Source organism: Rattus rattus, chromosome 18, assembly GCF_011064425.1.
Source record: "Rattus rattus isolate New Zealand chromosome 18, Rrattus_CSIRO_v1, whole genome shotgun sequence".
Lineage (NCBI taxonomy): Eukaryota > Metazoa > Chordata > Mammalia > Rodentia > Muridae > Rattus > Rattus rattus.
Window position 1 is genome coordinate 16,405,447 of NC_046171.1, and position 17,507 is coordinate 16,422,953.

Here is a 17,507-nt window from a genome sequence, read left to right on the forward strand (position 1 = left end):
GTTGGCCTTGTTAGGGTCGCTATGGCCTTGTGCTGATGTTTCACTCTCCACACTGGGGGTTTGCCACTGCCTACCAACAGCCACGTGTAGGAAATGGAAGCCTCACAAGGGTTCCTCTCTGATGGACTTCTTCTCCATCAGATCTGCAACAGATTCCCAGTAACTATTTGCCGGTAAATTCTTAACACGAATAATGTGGGAGGGCACATTTTAACAGTAATTTTTTTTTCTTTTGGTTAAAATTCATGAATAGGGTCCAGAGAGATGATAGCTTGGTGGTTAAGAGCAGCAACTGCTCTTCCAGAAGTCTGGGCTCGATTCCCGGAACCTATACAGTAGTTTAAAACTCTCTCAACATTCTGCAGCTCTAATATTAATTTTTCTAGCCTCTACAGGCAGTGCGTACATTTGATGTGCAGAATGCACGCAGGCTAAACACCTATACATATAAAATAAATTAAAAAATTAAATCTCAAAAAATTAAAAATATTAATAATAAGCAGACCCTGACTTTTAAAAAGACACGAGTTGCTCATGGTCAACACTGACTAGCAACTTGGCAGGCTTCAGAATTGCAAAGGAGACCATCTCTAAGCCTGCCTGTGTGTGTGCATATGTGTATGTGTGTATGTATGTGTGTGTATGTGTGTATACACATATATTTAAACTCAAACCTTTTTTAAAGTGAGACCACGTGATAACTAGCTAATTCACCACTGTACCGTGGTTACACTACATACTACAACCACGGTGTCCACTCAGAGCTCCCTTGTGACTACACAGGCTCCACCCCAGAAGTCCGTTCTATAAGCTATACATTCTATAGCCAAGAATGGGGCAGGTACCCCATGTCCTGATACAGAGGACGGGAAAGCCAATATTGACCTTTTCTTCTTCTGTGTATAGTGGAGAGGAGGTTCTGTTTTGTTTTCCCCCTATGAGAAATTCTCTATGCATAAATCTGAAGCATGGTGGCCAAAATAGGAGAGCGATGCTCTCTATGGAGGGTTTCCAAAGACACCTTCTCTTCCGATAAGGCCCAAACCTGGGGAATGTCCGAAAAGATCCTGGACAAAGAATCACTCTCGGATGGTGACCTATTTCACTCTCCTGTTGCTGCTAAATGTCACGGCCAAAAGCAACTATGGAGGGGGTTTACATGGGTTTATCCCTGGTCACAATCCATCACCTTGGGGAATCAGATCAGGAACTCAGGTAGGAACAAAGGCAGGAACCATGAAGGATGCTGCCTACCGCCTGTGTGACTCATGCTCACATATACAACCCCAGAGCAGCTGCCCAGGGATGTGAGCCCTCTCACATCAATCAAGAGTCGGAAACTGCCTGCACGGAAATGCCCACAAGCAACTCTGATAGATTCCATCCCGCAGCGGATGCTCTCTCCAATAAAAACTGGCTTTGTCAAGCTGGTAGCCGGAAGCTACCTAAGCAGGAGAGGTGGAATCCGCACCCCTTATGATGCAGCCTCTACAGGGTCTTACAGGCCAGCTGCATGCACACCTCTCCTTCATGTATGACAGTCCAGATGTGACAAGTGACCGGTGAGGAGAACCCCTGCACCATGTATTCCCTCAGCTTTGGAAACCTCCTTCCCTATCAGGTTTTCCACTAAGAAACTCCTACTGCATAAACCGGATCCACCCTGGTAAACCTGTCCGTGTGGCCCCATATCCATGGCCTCTATCCTTCATACAGGTCTCTACCTTTGGAGGAAGAAGTCCCAGCTCAGTAGCTGAACAGAAAACCCAGTTCACTGCAAGCTAAGCCAAGGGGAAGCCATACTTTAAGGGACAAAGACTTCCTGGGCAGGGCAGACAGCTTTGTGATCTTACACCACCATGTTGAGACCCTTAACTCACAAGTGAAACCACTGGATACCTGGCTGCCTTTCGCTTCAGGAGCAAAGTTGGAGTATGGCTGACTGTTAAGTCAAAGAAATGCAAATGCAAGAAAGGGTTAAGCTCTTCTCTTGCTTTACAACTAGGTCCACTGGCCTGCACACTGACTAAAAAAAAAAATACAAACCCTGCCCAAACCAATGACTCTAATGGTCCCTTGTCACCATGGCCACAGAGCACCAGCATTTGCCTGAGAGGAAAAGACATCTTCATTTCTATTCTCACTGCAGTGACAACATACTGAGATGTGACAGCCATGGTACCTAGCTAACGTTCTAATACCTATTGATCTCTTCCCAAGTGCCACCCATTGCGGTGAGTGCTTTAAAAGATCACCTCACTTCATCTCCACAAGGACTTACAAGAACGTCATCCCTCATCTGACAAGACAGGTCACCAGAGGTGCCACACTGGGATCCAAATGCAAGCAAAATGACAAACTTGGCTTCCACCAAACATGATGGGAAGGGCCATAGTTATGGATGTCACTGTCTCCTCCTGGGTGGATTATACACCCATCCCAGCCACAAGCACAAGTCTCATCTCTTTACATCATGGTGACAAGAGTGTTTCAAGGTAAAACCTAGTTTATTTGTCTATGAACTTTATAGCTTGCCATCCCACCAAGGCCCCAGTTGAAGGTAAATTAATACTCAGAGCAGTGTGTCACCTACATCCGTAATCTTAAGAAAGCCAGACCTTAAAGGTCACATAGTCTTCCTGGTCACCAGTTACTTCAGAATTCATTCTTCATTCTCAACAAAACTGCTTAAACTCAGGCAACCTGTTATCAGCCTGTGTCAGCTTCTCCAGACAGCAGCTCCCAGAAGCATACAGACAGACAGAATTACCACAGTGTAAAATAGGCAGAAACTTATCTTGCTACTTTCTGCTCCTTCATCACACTTAATAGAACTGCCCTGGTCACTACCTGTGGTGGTTTGAGTAGGCTTGGCCCAGGAAGTGGCACTTTTTGGGGGTGTGGCCTTGTTGGAGTAGGTGTGGCCTTGTTGGAGGAAGTGTTTAACTGTGGGCAAGGGTTTGAAGACCCTCCTCATAACCATGTGGGAACTACTCTTCTCCTAGCTGCCTTCAGATGAAGATGTAGAACTCTCAGCTCCTCCTGCACCATGCCTGCCTGGATGCTGCCATGCTCCTGCCTTGATGATAATGGACTGAACCTCTGAACCTGTAAGCCAGCCCCAATGAAATGTTGTCCTTAAAAGAGTTGCCTTGGTCATGGCATCTGTGCACAGCGATAAAACCCAAATTAATATAGTACCTGAGAGACGGGTACCCCCATGATGTCTCAGAACTGTCATACAAAAAGTGACAAATCATAGTATTTGCATACTATTAAGTCTCTTTGATGACACCGGAGTATCTATTTCCCGCCCCATCTCTCCTCAACAAACACAAGGAGGTCCGAGGAAGTCCACCTACAATAGAGCTCTATGTTAAAAATTAGGCCTTGGTAAGCAAGCAGGGCATGTTAGCATTCATTTCTCTAAGCTCTTTGTCGTACGTGTGATGTGATGAGCTGTTTAAAGTCCCCACTTTGTCTTCCTTACAATGAGTGTCTACAACTGTAAGCTGGAGGGAAAAAAACCTCTTTTTCACATAAAGATTTAGGCCTTGGAACTATAAAGATGACTTAGGTTAAAAGCACTGGCTACAATTCCAGAGGACCAGGGTCTGACTCCTAGCGCCCACGTGCTGGCTCACAACTGCAAGTCCGTTACAGGGAATGTGATCCATTCTCCTCTGTGGGTTCCAGATATGTATGTCGTGCACAGACATGCATTCAGCTAAAACATCTGTATACATAAATAATGCATTACTTATCAGACCCAGTCTTCTAGAAATGGGAGATTTCCCTTTTCCAGAGTCCAGGCTGGCTTTATTCTCCCAAGGCTCGAGCCCCGTGCAAACTCAGTAGAGACCATTTACTGTGAGTACTGATAACTCCTTGTGTGTTTAATGTACCCTCCAAATCAATAATCAGCCCGCCGACTTTTAATACAGTCACCAAGATGAAAAGAGACCACCGTCCAGTGCTCCCCCTTCTCTGCCTGGAGCAAATGAATTCTCTGTGTCTTCCATTTCTTCCACAGCAAAAGGGGACTGTGAGAGCCAATGGACCTCCAGGGGTAGTCCTGAGACTTAAACGAGTTATTGCTTCTGACACTCGAGACAAGGCTGCGCGTAGACAGCCGGTGTAGAAGCCACCGCCAACCAAGGTTAAGATGGGGCAGGCGCAGAGACGCGAGCAGCATCGGAAATCACAGTTGCTCTTCCTTGACTCCAGGAAGGGACGCTGAGGTAAACCAACTCCAAAAGCAATTAGTCAGCAAAACGTATTCAGAGGCAGAGCATCCCATCAGCAGATGCCATCGGAAGCCCGGGTTGTGTCATTTCTAAGACTGGAACCAAACACTGAGAGTTCAATTCTTGGAAAGTTGAAGAATTATTGTAGCTACCAGTTTTGAGTTTTGATGAAAAACAAGGGGGTTTTAGGTTTGTTTTGGTTTTTTTTTTTAAGATTTATTTATTTTATGTATATAAATACACTGTCGCTAACCTCAGACACACCAGAAGAGGGCGTCAGATCCCATTACAGATGGTTGGAGCCACCATGTGGTTGCTGGGAATTGAACTCAGGACCTCTGGGAGAGCAGCCAGTGCTCTTAACCGCTGAGCCACCTCTCCAGCCCGAAAAACAGTTTTTTAAAAATGGAGTCCACAAGACCTTCATGACATTTGGAGTTAGAATTCCTGCCCACTGCCCAGAGACTAGGGCCTTTGACTAATCCATCACGAGCCTGAGAAGGCATCATGCTGACTGCCGACCCTGAGTCTACCTTGAGTCCACCAGTGCTAGTCAGACATTTCGTCCCTGTGAGGCCATTCCAGGCAAACAGCTTCTAAGGAGGGAGGGTTTCTTTCCACTCATGGCAGGGGCAAGCCTGTAGAGAAGACGGCTCCCACGGTGTTGGCCAGAGAGCAGACACTGACTTCCCCCATACTGACTTCCCATGCCAGCGCCCTTCTTCACTTTTGTCTTTTACTCCACGCCAGCCTCCAGCCTGTGGGAGCGGCTGCCAGCCAAACCATGCACACATGAAGGGTGTATGCTCCGTTCCACATAATCCCTTCTCAATGTAGTCAACCGATCAGCGCTAACCACTGCACCACTCAGATCTGCACACAGCTGACTACTAGCAAGTGGCTTGAGGGAACAGCAAACTCTCGAGTCCCCGTGATTCCTGCCCAGCACATGGCCTAACTCCTCTAACCACCAATCCTTGTCCCGACAGATACTTCTCCCACCAGAAATGGTTCCTAATTCCCCATGATGTTGGACTTTTAGATTTGGGGTGTTTGTTTGTTTGTTTAGCATAAGAGTGAGACCTTTAGGAAACAACACAGGGTTTTTTTTTGGGGGGGTTGTTTTGTTTTGTTTTGTGGGTTTTTGGTGGAGAGAGGTGCTGTCTTTTAATTTTCTTCATGGGTCGAAAAGGTCGTCAGAGCTGTCCTGTACATAACGGATAAAACAAAATTAAATCAAATTTAATGAAATTAAAAGAAACTAAAAGGAAGGTACTTCCCGTGCTTACTTCAGTGCTGTTCATCACGGCCAGGAGATGGAGTGAGCCTTTACCCATGAGCACAATGAATGGGTAAAGGAAATAAGAACAACAAATACACAGGAAACAAACTCACGTCGCTTGCGGGGAAAGTGGACGAAGCCGAAAGGTACCATGTTAAATGTTAAATGAAATAAGCCGCACAGAGGGATACCGTCACATTTTCTTCCTAATAAATGTACGTGCAAAACAAAAGCAAGACAGCAGAGGGCCAACAGGACAGGACGGGGGAGAGGGGATGCCATTAATGCACTGGCTGTGCATGCGGTGAGTCTCACTCACTGGACATTCATGAGTAACTGTAGTAGTGAAAACTTAACAAGGAAAGACCCTCAGATCTTTAGCCTTTGCCTGTTTGGTAGGTAGAACTCAGCTAATCCAGGCTTTAGTGTAATTCTCGTGTTCTTCACAGAGCCATCTCGGTCTCTGGGAGGCTACACTGTTGGCAATCCTGAGCTAGCTGCAGTTTCATAGGAGAGGAGAAGGCATTGCTTACAGGAGGAGGTGGATGGGAGTGGAAACCATGTCCTCTGTGAAGCCATAAGCTATGACGGCCAATAACACCCCTGGGCGTTCAGTTCTGGTGGGTCATACTTAGGGGTGGTCAGGATCTTCCAAATTGAAACAAGTTAACATGGTCCACTATAACCCTCAGGCCATGCTGGTTGATTGACTTAACTCTAACCGTTAGTAGTTTCCTGTTGGTGTTTTAATGTTAGTTGCAGCCAAACATCCCACCAATCAGCTGCCTGAATGAACTTACGCTAAGGAAGCTCTTCCTGGCCCATGCTATTACCTAGTCGGCAAGTCTAACAATGTGACTCGGTGCTGTGTGGAGCAAGGCTCAGGTCCCGTGCTCCGTTTCTAGTGACTACAGCTTACCAAGAACTGAAGCTGGGAGGGCCGGGGATGACAAGAACGTTCATTGCAACAAAGTCAAGATTTGTTGGATGAGAAAGCCAAGGCTAACCACAATCACAGAGGACCAATTAGATAGCCGGGCAGTGATGGGACCAGTATTTCAAAGAGTTCAGTGGTCCTCGCGTGCGAGCATGCATACAACACAAGCCTCAGTGATATAAGCTGCAGTTTTCAAAACCAGCAAGCTCTGGTTGGCTGCCTATCTTCAATGGGATTGGTGCACAGAACAAGGTACTATTGTTCTGTGGCAGAAAAAGTGTGTCACTTTTTATTATTTTAATACAGAGGTAGCTCATTGAAGTCAGCCTTCTTAACATAAAATAGATGGATAGATAGCAGATGATAGATACATGATAGATCAATTATAGATACACAGATGATAGATAGACAGATACACAGATAGATGATAGATATATAAATGGATGGATGGATAGATAAATAGATAAATAGATGGGTAGATAGATAGGATGGATAGAAGATAGATAGATAGATAGATAGATAGATAGATAGATAGATAGATAGGATGAATAGATGATAGATGGATGGATAAATAGATAGGATAGATAGATGACAGATAGATGGATAGATAGATACATGGCATTATTGCAGGGGTTGTGGCCCTGTTGGAGGAAGTGTGTCACTGTTGGCGATGGGCTTTGAGGCTCCTTTCTCAGGCTCCATTCACTGTGGAGAGCCTCCCCCTGGCTGCCTTTGGAAGCCAGTCTTCTCCTGTTTGCCTTCCGTTTAAGACGTAGAGCTCTCAGCTCCTCCTGCACCATGCCTGCCTGGATGCTGCCAGGCTTCCCCCTATGATGATAACGGACTGAACCTCCAAGCCTGTCAGCCAGCCCCAATTAAGTGTTTGTCTTTACAAGAGTTGCCTTGGTCATGGTGTCTGCTCACAGCAGTGAAACCCTAACCAACACAGTCCCCGTTATTAGATCACCTTTATCCTCAAAAGACGTACAAAACCCGTTTAAAGGTTTAATTGGATGTGCACGTGCATGTGAGCGCAGCACCACCAGAGGCCAGAAGAGGGCAGTAAAATCTACTGAAGCTGGAGTTCCAGGTATCTGTGAGTTACCCAGTATAGGTACTGGGATCTGATGTCCTGTCCTTTGCAAGAGCAGCACAAGTGCTCTTAACCATGGAGTCATTAGAAAAGTCTAATTTCTGGCAGGTATGGAGTGACAGAGGTTACCATTGTACATACATACCCTAGGAAGAGGTAGCTTGGTCAAATACCACACTGCTCGTTCCTGATAGGCTCACAGAGTTAGCAAATAAAACACAGGAATGTAAGTTTCAGATAAACCTTGCGTTTGTGTTAAGTAGTTTAAGTACATAACATACAATATTTAGACCACATTTATTCTAAAAATATTACTTATCTGAAATTTAAATTTAGTAGGTCAGTCTGTATTTAATCTGGCAACTATACCTTTCCAGAAAGCAGAGCCCCAAACCGCAGGCTTGCAATGGACATAATCTCACCATCAGAGCTAACCACAGTTGACAGCGTTTAGATTGGCCACTCTTAGTTACCCAAAATGTCAGCTCATTCTTTTTCTGCTGTCCAGACTTTATAAACACCTTTTTTTCCCTAGCTGCAGAACAGGCTGTGTCAGCGACTACTCAGCTATCTTCTATCTTGTCAAAAGAATGGTGATCTGTTCTTGACAATGTCACTAAGATCGGGAAGGTGCGGATTGTCACGTGTCCATAGTAGGCACCCAGCTCTCATGGCACACAAATATACAGATGGCCAAATCATCCTCTTACAAGCCTTTTTGTATTAAATTTTAAAATGCTTCCAAGCTGGGACATACCCCACAGCTGTCCCTAATCCAAAGGTCAATTGGCCCCAAGTATGTGAGACCACATTTTGCCCTTGAAATAAAACGGCAAAATTCGTGGGCTCTAAAGTTTCACTTGGCTATCGAGCATATTTAAAACTAGACTTTCTTCTCATGTTCCTCGAGATAATAATGAAGGGAGCGCTTTAACTGACGGACTGCTGCAGAAAACCTGGGCGCCCGCTTCAATAATATAACACAACAATTAAGCTAATTAGTGTTCCTTTCTCTTCTAAGCTTTGCCATTAACATCCCTAATACGTCTATATTTTGAAGGACCAGAAGACGGGGGAAAGGGCTAATTATTATAGGTTCCTTGGGTTAGACGTTCCTCTTGAATAAACAACGTGAAAGTCATTTGTGCCACTGACCATCACTCATTCCCTGTCCCCCGAGGCACTGTGTAGAGCGTTTCTTCCTGGTCCAGTGCATTACGGGGTTGTAATTAGCAGGGTAGCACGTGAGCAGCTCTGGATAATTAATTATGAGAGAACACAAGTTCCGTGTAGTCCTGTACCCCTGAGACTTGGAGTAGTTGCCACAGTAACCTCCAGATCCTTTTTCTCTGAGACTCACAACCAGACATGCTCACTCTTTCAAAAAGGCTTATTCACTAAAACTTCAGTGAACAGGGCCCTCCCATCAGTCAACCAAGGCTACAAGGCACGAGGGAGAAGTGCATCTTGGTGGGTTTACATCACTGAAGCTTTGGGTTGTTGGTTGGGTGAGCAGCCTAGTTTAATTCAAGGTATCCGTTTACTTAGGTTTAATATATACCCAGCCAAATGGAAATAAAGCATCCTATAAACCACTTGTACCCCACCCCTAAAAGTTGCTGAACAGGTAAGTTCCTATCGTTACTTGTTTTATTTTTAACTTGTAGGGGTGGACCCCAGAACTTTCTGGGTACTAGACAAGAACTCTAGCTCTTGATCTTGTCTCTCATTATACCTTCTAATCCACAAAAACCTCTTAAGAGAAATTTGATCGTCTTCATCTTACGAAAATAGAGAAGGCGTGTAAGGGAGTGGCTTTGATTCCCTAAGTCACGCAGAAAGCCAAATGACTAAGGAGGGCGTGTGAGCTCACATCCACGCGCTCCTGGATCCGTTCCTTCTTTGATCAGGTGATATTACGGTTGCGACAAAACACGGGATAGAAGCCACAAGAAGGAAGAGCTTCTTTTGACACACAGTTTGACGGTTCAGACCTTCATGGTGGAGAGGTTATTGAAACAGGAGGGTGAGATGGGTGCTCACGTTGTGTTGTGTGGCCAGTAGGGGAAAGGTGAGCAGAACAAGGTGACTACTGGGTCACAGCCAACTTTCTCCTTTTCATTCAATTAACAACCAATGGGTTGGCATTGACTGTGGATATCTCCACCTTAACAACCAATGGGATGGCATTCAGGGCAGATATCTCCACCTTATCAACCAATGAGATAGCATTTAGGGCGGGTCTCTCCGCCTTATCAACCAATGGGATGGCATTCTGGGTGGGTCGCTCCACTTTAATCTAGATATGTCTCACAGACTTGCCCAAAGACTGTTACCTTTGAGAGTCTAGATCCTGTCAACTTGACAACAATATTAACCTTCAGTGTACCTACAGTTTACTCAATCAATAATACACTGTTACCCAAATGTTCATCTCTGGGGTTTACTGAAGGAAACTTTGAGTGGAAGCATAAGGTCTCGAAACCCAACGGACGGATGCAGGTGCAGTGGAGCAGCCGCACAGAGGACCCACTTCTTTCAAGTGCTGATCATTCTTGACGATGGGCTGAATTTATATTGTTACTGCAATATAGAACTGTCTTCGGAACTAAATAGAGATCAGAAATTGCGTAAGTTAGCCTTTATTTACACAAGATGCATACGGGGCAAAGGGAGAAACTTGAACAGCTGTTCTTTATGGGAGGAATCTGCGTCTGCGTTAAATTTTCCCGGAAGTGTGTACACGGATATAAGTCCTCCCCCCTTCTCCATGGTTACAGTCAGCCGGTACCATCAATACTTCCCTGGTCTGTTCTGTGAGTGTGCAGTCAGTGTGTGTGTGTGTGTGTGTGAGAGAGAGAGAGAGAGAGAGACAGAGAGAGAGACAGAGACAGAGAGAGAGACAGAGAGAGACACAGAGAGAGAAAGACAGAGAAAGAGAGACAGAGACAGAGAGACAGAGGCTAGGGATGATGATCAGGGCCTCTCACTTGCTTAACTATCCTCTCTCTACCACTGTTCCACAGCCCCGGTTACTCTTTTTCATCTTTTAAAAGAAATTCCGAAATTTACACTGCATCAACCAGCTGATTTGGCTCCCAACACCACGATGCCATTCCTTTTTGCTTGCAAACTTAAGACCTTAAGCTCAAACAAAATCCACTTGAGTATCTTTTTTTTTTTTTTTTTTAACAGTTTTCAGGGTGAATGCATAAACAACAAATGAAGCCTATCTCTTCTAAGATTTCTTCATGCCATTCGGAAGAATGTGTTTGGCTATTCTGAAAAAGCGATGTAGTTAGAAGTCTTCAAAAACCTAGTTATGTTAATCGGAATATATTTTTGTTTTAATCCCAGATGTGGGATAAGAGGCTGCTTCACAGCACCTCGTGCGCTAGCAGGAACGTGATCACTGCCAGTTAGATACTTTAATTCTGGGGACTCTGGAGACGGTATAAATGGGAGAGCCCCAAGAGAGCTTGTGGCGGCGGCTGCTCCTGGTTTTTTGTTTTTTGTTTTTGTTTTGTTTTGTTTGTTTTTGTTTTGTTTTTTTGTTTTTGGCTGAACGAGATCTCCGCCTCTTTTCCCTCTAACCTTCTCTCTCTCTCCTACCTAGTGTTGGGGGTTGTAAGGCATCAGGGTGAAATAAAGGCTGGAAGAGAGGTAGAGGTGTAAGAACCCAATAAAATAGCTAAAAAATTAAATTAAAATAAAATAAAAGCCAACGCGATAAGGTTACTTTACAGATATCCCAGATTCCTTTCTAAACTTGTATTTCAACAGCTTCATTCATCACTTAGGAGACTGCTAATCATAAGATAAACTTAGGAACCTGAGGCACCATGGTAGGATACCAGAGAAGTCAAACGCCAAGCCTGCTGACCTCACTTCCAAGAACCCTCAACTCACCGGGACTCCACTCTGCTGAATCGCCACTCTACTTTACCCTTGTCAGGAAAAAAACAAAACGAAACAAAACAACCAACTAACAAATCAATGGTCCACTTTTCTTTTTGACCCAGGAAGATCTTATGAGAAATAAAGGCACATGAGGGAACCACAGTGTATTCATGTTCTCAATCAACTCAGGAAGGAAGAGAAAGAACAGCATTCAAGGTAGACTCATAACCCGGAAGAACATCAGTGATGGTTTGGCTATGCTCAGCCCAGGAAGTGGCAATATTTGGAGGTGTGGCCTTGTTGGGTGGGCGTGGTCTTGTTGGAGTGGGCGTGGCCTTGTCAGAGGAAGTGTGTCACTGTGGGTGTTGGCTTTAAGACCCTCATCCTAGCTGCCTAGAAGCCGGGATTCTGCTAGCAGCCTTCAGAGAAAGATGTAGAACTCTCAGCTCCTCCTGCACCATGCCTGCCAGAATGCCGCCATGCTCCCGCCTTGATGATAATAATGGACTGACTGAACCTGTAAGCCAGCCCCAATGAAAAGTTGTTCTTTTATAAGAGTTGCCTTGGTCATGGTGCCTGTTCTCAGCAGTAAAACCCTAACTAAGACACCATCTTAGTTGTTTGTGATGGCAGGGGACAGCGGCACCGAATGAAAACTATCTTTCTTTCAATTTAAAGTTGATCCCAATAAGAACTACCTCTTCTAAAAAGAGAAATACAGTAAATATTTAATAGGTTATTTTGCCTCAAAGTATTTAAAGAGTTTTTTTTTTTTTTCTTTCTGCAGAAGGACGAAAACGAAAAAAATTCACAAACAGACCTGGATGGCGTGCCAGCCTCTTAACATACCTACTGCAGCCAAATGGAAGAAACCCGATGCCAGACCAAACAGCTGGTCTCCCCAAGGAAGTGGGCTAGCGAGAGGCTGGCGGTCCACAGCTCACTGTGGGAAAAGCTCTCCTTTGAGCCTGCTACTTTTTGTATTCTGTTAAAATAGCCACCAGAGGGGAGGACATATGGATGGGGTGCAGCCTGGTACCAGATGGTGTGGGGTGAACAAGACAAGACTCCCATCTCCCAACACTAAAAATGGATGCCCTCTGGGCAGCTTGGAGTACCAACACAGGAAGTGGCTTCTCACCATCCAAACCTCAGCTTCCCACCTCAGGTTGTGGGGGACGGATGTTCTGACTTCTGCGGCACTCAAAACACAAGTGCTTTTCATCTTAAGCAAAACACTGGGAGGGATGATCCATGCCTCGAGTCAGTTCCCCTTCTTGGGAAGAGGGTTTGCTTATAGAATTAGACACTCTTAAGTGGGGAACAATCTGTTCCTGGGTTCCAGCCGGACCAGGCTTTAGGAAGAGCACATCTTGCTCTGACTTCTACCGTATCAAGGAATTTTACTAACAGTTACCCTGGCTTTTCAGGGGACCGCTCAATAAGGGTCCTTATCCAAGTCATGTTTTCCCACATGGCTTATTGTCTAAGAGGGAAAAGGATATGTGTCTTAGTCAGGGTCCTATTGCTGCACAAAACACCATGACCAAGAAGCAAGTTGGGGAGGAAAGGGTTTATTCACTTACACTTCCACATTGCTGTTCATCACCAAAGGAAGTCAGGACAGGAGCTCACACAGGGCAAGAACCTGGAGGCAGAAGCTGATACAAAAGCCATGGAGGGATGCTGGTTTCTGGATTGCTTCCCCTGGCTTGCTCAGCTTGCTTTTTTATAGAACCCAGGACTACCAACCCAGGGATGGTTATCACTCACAATAGGCCTTTCCCACCCTTGATCACTAATTGAGAAAACGCCTTACAGCTGGATCTCATGGAGGCATTTCCTCAAGGGAGGCTCCTTTCTCTGTGACAACTCCAGCTTGTGTCAAGTTGACACCCAGAACCAGCCGGTACGATAAGCAAGCATAAAGGAAAACTGTGGCTCAGATAAACACTCGAATCTCAAACACTTGAGCTTCACAGAATGGAGTCTTGCATTCTCTCAGGTGTTTCTGGTCTTCTGTCAGTAAATAGGCCTAAGTCCCTCCCTCCTTAAATCACTTAAATGGATGCAAACCTGGAACCTTCAAACACAAAGACAACCCCCAGAGTCTCTTACCGTACCTCCCTTCTCATGGTTGTGGCCAAGGTCAAGAGGGAAGCATGGCGGCTGAACCTGACCCATCAGATGGGAGCCGCTATTTCTGAATATGGAGTTTATTAAGAGAGAGCAAGAAAAGTAGGGGAGGAAGCCATGCTGTCCACAACTGCAGGGGGCCCCCCTTTCCCATAAGAGCAGCACTCTGATTAGGATGAAAATGAAAGGCACCTTTAGGGCTGTGCATTCTAACTTTACGAACAGAAAAACTCAGAACTGGCTGCAACCGCAGCCCTACAGGAGTGTCCCACGGCTTCCCAAGACAATGCTTTTAAACTGAAGAAGCTGATGTTTGCGGGTTTTCACGGATGTTTTGGGGAAACCTTGTGACAGCCGTTGGAACTGAGGGGCTTAACTGAGCAGGAAGCATCAGGCAGAATTCACAGCTGCAAAGGAGGCTCAGCGCCCGCTCCCTTCCAGAGAATCATCCGTTAGTCTTACACAGAGAGCTCTCTACCACACTGTGAGATAAACCTCATCAATGCCGCCCCTACCTACGTAAACCCAAACCCTTATGGAATGGCTGGGTCTATGTTTATCCAAGTCACGGTGGGGCTTTACACGCTGCTAGTCAATGCCAAGTGTGAGGGATGATCATAGCTATTGTGTAAACCTGTCTGTAGCCTTGGTCCCTTGAATCTAAGTCACCAAAGCCACTGGTTTTTAGATGGGGAGGTATGCTATAGCTCGCGCTGCATTAGAGGTCACGCTCCCCGTGGAACTAAGTAGTCTGTTCTGATAAACTTCATTCTCGAATATAACAATACAGACAAAATGCTGGTTGCATAAGAGAATCTTTCCCAATTATGTTCTAGCTAAAAGCAGGGCAGATGGTCTAAAGAGCTTAATAAAAATACAGACCTAGTCCCCCACTTAGTACGCTGTTTTACTGATATTCTTAGAACTGTCTTCTAGGATCAGGCTGTAGATTAAGGTATTGTTTCCTGGGTAAGAACTATAACCCATCCATTATTTTAAAGATTTATTTATTTATTATATATAAGTACACTGTAGCTGTCTTCAGACACACCAGAAGAGGGCATCAGATCTCATTACAGATGGTTGTGAGCCACCATGTGGTTGCTGGGATTTGAACTCAGGACCTCTGGAAGAGCAGTCAGTGCTCTAACCACTGAGCCATCTCTCCAGCCCCTAACCCATCCACATCCATTTTTATAAAAATCAGAACCTGGACTGCCTTAGCTCCTTGGAGAACAACCTCAGTGACCATCCTTCAAAGGTACTTTTTCTAAAATTCAGAGAAATTGACTTTATTATCTGTTTGCATGGCTGGTATGACGGATGCTCAGACCTTTCAGATCTCAAAACGACTGGGAGTCGATCTGTCACAGCCCCTTCTGTTTCTGTCACCTGCAGACAGCTGCTGGTCTTCCAGAGTTGGCTTGAGATTGTACCTAGTGTTAGGGCTGGTTTGGGTCTCTGACCAAGAACAACCTCAAGCAGCTTCATCGTGGAGAACAAGATACATTAAGCCCCTGACATGGCAAAGAAAACCCAAGGTATAAATCTAGGGCATACCCTGAAGATACCAGTGGAGTGGGACAGGATTTTTTTTAAAACTTTAATAAAAAAGTCATGGCTTCCCTAGAGTCAACCCAAGACGAGGAGCACCAAGGGTTAAAGACCCAATGGACCAATCAGGAAGATTTCATTACGGTTACTCCTTTAACACAGTGCTTCTTACCCTTCCTAAGGCTGCAACCCTTTAATATAGTTCCCCACGTGTGGTGACCCCAACCGTACAATTACTTTTGCTTCTACCTCATAACTGTAATTTTGCTGTTCTGAACCGCAATGTAAATATCTGTGTTTTCCGATAGCCGTGGGCGACCCCTGTGAAGGAGTTGTTTGACTCCCCGGGGGTCGTGACCCACAAGTTGAGAATCTCCGATTTAGCAATCCGCTCTATTTTCTGAGAGCATTGGCTCTGTCTGTCATTTTTATGTATTGGTAACCCCCAACAATTTAGTGCAAGGTGCGTACGTGAACTAAGACCTCGGCCCCGCTACCCCACGTCCGTGCCCACCCCCATCCATATCCGTGTGCTCTAACCACGTTTACACAGCCATGGGGCTATCTGTAGATCTCCAATCATAAACAGTCTTCCTTTGAACCAGGATATAGAAGTGGGGAAATCTGCTTTGCCTACAGTGTTTGCATCCGAGAATGAAGCTTAAATGAGTCAGAACAGGACGCTCAGCTTCTACCAGGAGGTCTACCTTCCAAGCAGGGCTGCAGTGCGGCGTTACAGCCAGAGCTCAGCCAACTCACTTTGCTCCTGTAAGCTTCAGGAACTGGCTGGGAATTCCACGCCCCATTGCTGCCCGCCCGCCCGCCCACCTGACAGTGTCGTCTCTTAGAGGCCACACTAGAGAATATCGAGAAGGAAGGCATTCTGAGGAGGAGCGGCTGGCCTCCCTGAAGTGTCACAGGTGGTCGCCTAGGGCTCGATCAGATCAGATCCCCACCCCGGGACCAATCCGTTTGGCATCTGCACCCCGACCAGAACTCTCCTCTGCAGGGATGCTGCGTGGATTTAGAGGCTCAAGCTCGTTGGAAACCAGGGGATACTTCACGTACCTGCCTCTCTCCAAAATAAAGTGGAAGCTTAAGATAATTACCTCTCCCCTTCGCAAAGCGACCGGTATGTACTCGGCACTGAAAAACGAAAGGCCTAACCAAGAGGTCAAAAAGCCAAATCCATGAAACCACAAAGACACAGAAAATCAAGTCAAAGAACCCACCAGCCAAGGCTGTTCTGACCGGAAGATCACCTGGTGTCAGTTTGCAAAGTGGACCACACTTAACAGTAATACGCAATTAACTACATGTGTGGTGACCCCAACCATACAATTACTTTTGCTTCTACTTCATAACTGTAATTTTGCTGTTCTGAACCGTAATGTAAATATCTGTGTTTTCTGATGGCCCTGGGCGACCCCTGTGAAGGAATCATTTGACTCCCCGAGGGTCATTAACGTATCTCGCCTTGGGAACCCTGCATTATTTTTTTAGGTGCCTAAGTGTTAACAAATCAAATCTTAACATTCATCAAACAGCCACATCCCAAAGGTTATGTTTGGTACGTTACAAAGATAATCTTCCTAGCATGCCTGTCATTGGTCCTGTTTATTAATTATCTTCTAAGAACATAAACTATCAGGGACCGTTCAACTAAAAGATCATTTTCTTTGCTGCGTTTCTAGACAACTAGAAAATTTCTAAACTTACACATTATCAGCCTAGTGTAGCGTCATCCAGCACTGTCCTCTGGGGCTGAGGCAGGAGGCTAGCAAGTTTAAGGCCAGCCTGAGTTACATGGGAAACTCCTATCTAATAAATAAATACACATTTCTATGTATAAAACTTATTAGCAACGTACTCGGTAAGATGCTTTAGTCACCATCCATTTTAATATTAGTTGACTTCAGAAAACCAAATGCTGCATACAAATACAGCAAGACGAACATACGTGCATAACTGATCATGCAAAGCCGCTCCTCTTTAGCCTAAGGAAAATGGCTTGAGACCAAAGCGAGGCTCCTAATTCACTGAGTGGAATCCCCCACTCTGCTCAAAGGCTACGTCATCCGGCATGAGCGCCAAGCCCTCTCCAAAGAACACAGTGCCACTTCCGATCGAAATCTCCAGTTTGGAACGAGGGGGGGTGTCACATCCCACCTATGTAAGACCCTACCTCATAAAGCCAGGGAGGAGAGAGAGAGAGAGAGAGAGGGCGGTGGGGGGTGGGGGGAGAGATGAGAGAGAGGGGGAAGGTGCCAGTTTGGAAGGGCGCCTGAATATTAGCTTTCTCGGAGCACCCAGTCCCTAAAGAAGGTACTGCTACGTCTCAGACCACATACACGCTAT

The 17,507-nt window shown here is 45.5% G+C and overlaps 1 protein-coding gene across 3 annotated transcripts in view; it reads right to left on the bottom strand.

The window, feature by feature from the left end:
- Fam13c (family with sequence similarity 13 member C) overlaps positions 1 to 17,507 on the bottom strand; it is a 113,949-nt gene that overhangs the window by 85,498 nt on the left and 10,944 nt on the right. The window lies entirely within an intron of this gene.